The sequence below is a fragment of the Gopherus flavomarginatus genome, chromosome 2 (genome assembly GCF_025201925.1).
Source record: "Gopherus flavomarginatus isolate rGopFla2 chromosome 2, rGopFla2.mat.asm, whole genome shotgun sequence".
Lineage (NCBI taxonomy): Eukaryota > Metazoa > Chordata > Testudines > Testudinidae > Gopherus > Gopherus flavomarginatus.
Genome location: NC_066618.1, coordinates 133,563,785 through 133,568,087, shown reverse-complemented (window position 1 = coordinate 133,568,087; position 4,303 = coordinate 133,563,785). Strand labels below are relative to the sequence as shown.

At 49.9% G+C, this 4,303-nt stretch overlaps 2 non-coding genes across 2 annotated transcripts; one reads left to right on the top strand and one right to left on the bottom strand.

The window, feature by feature from the left end:
• Positions 1 to 2,204: 2,204 nt before the first annotated feature.
• Positions 2,205 to 2,286, bottom strand: TRNAA-AGC (transfer RNA alanine (anticodon AGC)). Its single transcript has one exon. It is a non-coding gene; the product is annotated as a tRNA-Ala (tRNA).
• A 1,531-nt stretch (positions 2,287 to 3,817) lies between these two features.
• TRNAC-GCA (transfer RNA cysteine (anticodon GCA)) lies at positions 3,818 to 3,889 on the top strand. The gene has a single exon. It is a non-coding gene; the product is annotated as a tRNA-Cys (tRNA).
• Positions 3,890 to 4,303: the final 414 nt, after the last annotated feature.

Below are 4,303 nucleotides of genomic sequence, written 5' to 3'. Positions count from 1 at the left end.
AATCCCAGGCATCTGTATGAAAGGAGCATAAGGATGTAAGAGCAGTCAGACTGGGTCAGACTGGGTCCATCTCGCCCAGTGTCCTGTCTTCCCATAGCGGCCAAAGCCAGGTGCCCCAGAGAGAATGAACAGAACAGGTAATCATCAAGTGATCTATCCCCTGTCACCCGCTCCCAGCAAACAGAGACTAGGGACACCTTCCCTGCCCATCCTGGCTCAGAGCATGTCCTCCATGAATCGATTTAGCTCTTTTTCTGAGCCCTGTTATAGTCTTGACCTTCACAACATCCTCTGGCAAGGAGTTCCGCAGGTTGACTGTGCGTTGTGTGAAAAAATACTTCCTTTTGTTTGTTTTAAACGTGCTGCCTATTAATTTCATTTGGTGACCCCAAGTTCTTGTGTTATGAGAAGGAATAAGTAACACTTACTTATTTACTTTCTCCACACCAGCCATGATTTTATAGACCTCTATCATATCCTCCCTTAGTCATCTTTTCTCCAAGCTGAAAAGTCCCAGGCTTATTATTCTCTCCTCAGATGGCAGACACTCCATACCCCTTTCTGAACCTTTTCCAATACCAATACATCTTTTCTGAGATGGGGTGACCGTATCTGCATGCAGCATTCAAGATGTGGGCGTACCATGGATTTATACAGCGGCAATAAGATTTTCTCTCTTATTTTCTATCCCTTTCCTAATGACTCCCAACATTCTGTTCCCTTTTTGCCGGCCGCTGCACATTGAGTGGATGTTTGCAGAGAACTATCCACAGTGACTCCAAGATCTCTCACTTGAGTGGCAACAGCTATTTGACATCCCATCGTTTTATATGTAGAGTTGGGATTATGTTTGCCAATGTGCATCACTTTGCATTTATCAGCATTGAATTTCATCTGCCATTTTGTTGCCCTTTCACCCAGTTTCGTGAAATCTCTTTTTAGCTCCTCACAGGCTACTTAACTATCCTCAGTAGTTTTGGATCATCTGCAAATTTTGTCACCTCGCTGTTTAGCAGATCATTTATCAATATGTTGACTAGTCCTGGTCCCAGTACAGACACCACTAGTTACCTATTTGCATCCTGAGAACTGACCATTTATTCCTACCCTTTGTTTCCTAGCTTTTAACCAGTTATTGATCCATGTGAGGACCTTCCAGAGGTGAAAGTAAGTCAGTCCAGTCCAGTATGGGATACCGGCAAGAGCGGGTATGCTGTGCCAGCCCGGCCCGACTTCCCCAGGCTGGTGATTTAAAGGGCCCAGGGCTTCCTGCAGTGGCTGGAGCCCCGGGTCCTTTAAATCGTCTCCAAAGCCCCCCTGCTGGAGCCCCGGGGAGCAAATCACTGCCGTGGATGCTGCTCTCTCCCGCGCTACGAACACAGAGCAGGGGCGGCGGGAACTTCCTTACAGTGGGGGGGGCACCATTGTCTGAACTGTGGCACTCCCATGACACCCCTTCCTCAAGGACCCACACTCACACCACCCCTCCCCCCGAGGCCACACCCACAGAACGCCTCTTCCCCCCCTAAGACTCCACCCTTCCCCCCACTCCATCACTGGTCCTAACAGCTCGTAAACAGTGGTGGAGCCACAGCCCTCTAACCCCCTGTTCCAGCACCCCTGACACAGAGCTAAGCAGGCAGCAGTGTGTGTGTGTGTGTGTGTGTGTGTGTGTGTGTGTGTGTGTGTGTGACAGAGGCTGCTGTGCTGACCTGAGCCAGTGAGGGAAGCAGGGGCTGATGTTGGGGCTGTCTCCCTCCCCCTGCCTCAGGACTGGTTGCTTGCAGCAGCTGTCTGGACTTAGAGACAGTGTGCCCACACACTCACTCTCCCCACACACACACACATACTCTGTACCCCACCAGGCACATTGCAGTTGAAAAGCAGCTGGCAATCTAGTAGGATTCCCATGGAACAATGGGATAGACAAACCTGCATCATGTGATGCTGTACCAGCCATGAGGTCTTGCAAACCCTTCCCAAAACACCTGCAGCCAGTTGCACAGCTACCCACAATGCACTGCTCTCTGTGGCCATCCAAGATTCTAGCCTGGATGTGCTCTGGTGACACAAGGGGCATAGTGTGGATATGCAACAGCTGTTTAATTAAAACACTTTAAAGCCACATTACCCAATAGTGTAGCCACAGCTTGAGAGTGAGACAAGACCCAGCTCCCTTGAAACTAAAGAACCACAACTTCCCCTGTAGTTGACAGGATGTGAACCTGTGCCAGAAAACCCCAATGGATTGCTAGTCCATCGCCTTAGCCACTCGGCCATAACTACTTGCTTGAGATGGGTCTCTCACTACACTCTAGTTCTGTTCTCAATCTGTGATCAATTCCAGTTGTTCCCTCAGACCAGCTTCCACAACACACACACTGCTGTGCCGTTGTGGAAGTGTGTCCATGGCTGAACTGCAAGAATTCCTGCTCATTTCCCTTCTGGCTGGAGCATGAGGAGGGTGTTTTTGTGGTCAATGACGTTCCTGTAGATTGTTGTCCATTTCCTGCCTTGATCATTCAGACAGTTCCTTTACCATCATATCCCCAGCACATCAGGGATTGCAATAGCAGAGGGTAGGTTTTCTCCTGGGCACTGAGCTTTGCTAGGGGATTGGTGGCTCCTTTCTTCCTCACCCTGGAGTAAACTCAGCTATTTATTCCATCCTTGATGTTTCAATGAATAACAAGAGATGACCGAGGAAAGAGGTGGACAGGGCGGGTCTTAGGGGAGGGGCAGAGAGGTGTGGGTGGTGGACAGGGCAGGTCAGGGGAGCGGGTAGAGAGGTGTGAGTGCTGGGCAGGGTGGGTCCCAGGGGAGAAGCAGAGAGGCACAAGTGGTGGGCAGGGCTGGTCTTAGGGGAGGGGGCAGAGAGGTTTGGGCAGGGTGAGTCTCAGGGGAAGGGCAGAGAGGTGGGGGCAGCAGACAGGCCTTGGGGTAGGGGGTGGAGAGGCATAAGGAGGCCTTCGGGCAGCAGAGGAGCAAGCGAAAGTTGGACCAGCAGGCCTCAGCCAAAGAGGAAGAGCAGGGGTGGGAAGTGGCCAAATGGGAGTGAGGGCAGAGCATAGGTGGGGCCTCAGAGGGAGGAGAATGAGTCAGGGGGTGGAGTGGGCAGGGCCACCCAGAGGATTCAGAGCCTGGGGCAAAACAAAATTGGGGGCCCTTTCCATAAAAAAAGTTGCAATACTCTAGAATACTATATTCTCATGGGGGCCCTGCAGGGCCTGGGGCAAATTGCCCCACGTGCCCCCCCTCTGGGTGGCCCTGTCCTCAGCCTCTCCTTGTAAGTCCCCTGCCCCCTAATCATTTTTGTTGCCCTCCCCTAGACTCTCTCTAACTTGTTTCTCTAGTGGGAGGGCGAAAACTGGACGCAATGCTCCAGATGTGGCCTCACCAATGCCGAATAGAGGGGAATAGTCACTTCCCTCCATCTGCTGCCAATACTCCTTCTAATCCAGCCCAGTATGACCAGTTACCCATATTGAATGCAGACCCACCAATATTTGATCAATTGGTTACTGTCCATTCAGGAGGTTCTTTCCTACCTATTCATAAATAATGAAGATGCTCTAAGCAGAGGGGAGAGAGCTGTCCCGCCCGTGTAGTTAATCCATCTCCCGGAGAGGTGGTAGCTACGTCACTGGGGGAATCTATGTGGGTGGGTGTGCAAGCTGTGGTGTCTCCATGCATCTATAAGTTTAATGAAACCCCATTTTTAAAAGCACTGTGGTCTGGGAAGAGAACAGGAGATCTCTGAGGCAGGGCCTGTCCTTCAAACTCTTTAAGATCACTGACTTACTTTCATAGCAGTCATGGGGGTATAGCTCAGTGGTAGAGTGTTTGACTGCAAATCAAGTAGTCCTTGGTTCAGATCCAAATGCCCCCTTACGCACCTCTTCCTTCAACAAAAGTAATTGCATTTCTGTTATGTTCACGAGTTCCACTGAGTAGGGATCCCTGAAATGAATGCAAACACTCAATATCTTCCTGTGCAAATGCATATAAACCTAGCAAACATGTGCCTCCACTGAAATCAGTTCAAATCCTCTAAAGGATTAAAGAATCCTTATTGAGGTTGCAGGAAAAAACCATCCTGATGTGTAGAAAGAATAGTAAATATGGCAGGCGGCCAGCTTGGCTTAACAGTGAAATCCTTGCTGATCTTAAACGCAAAAGAGAAGCTTACAAAAAGTGGAAGATTGGACAAATGACCAGAGAGGAGTATAAAAATATTGCTCAGGCATGCAGGAGTGAAGTCAGGAAGGCCAAATCACACTCGGAGTTGCAGCTAGCAAGAGAT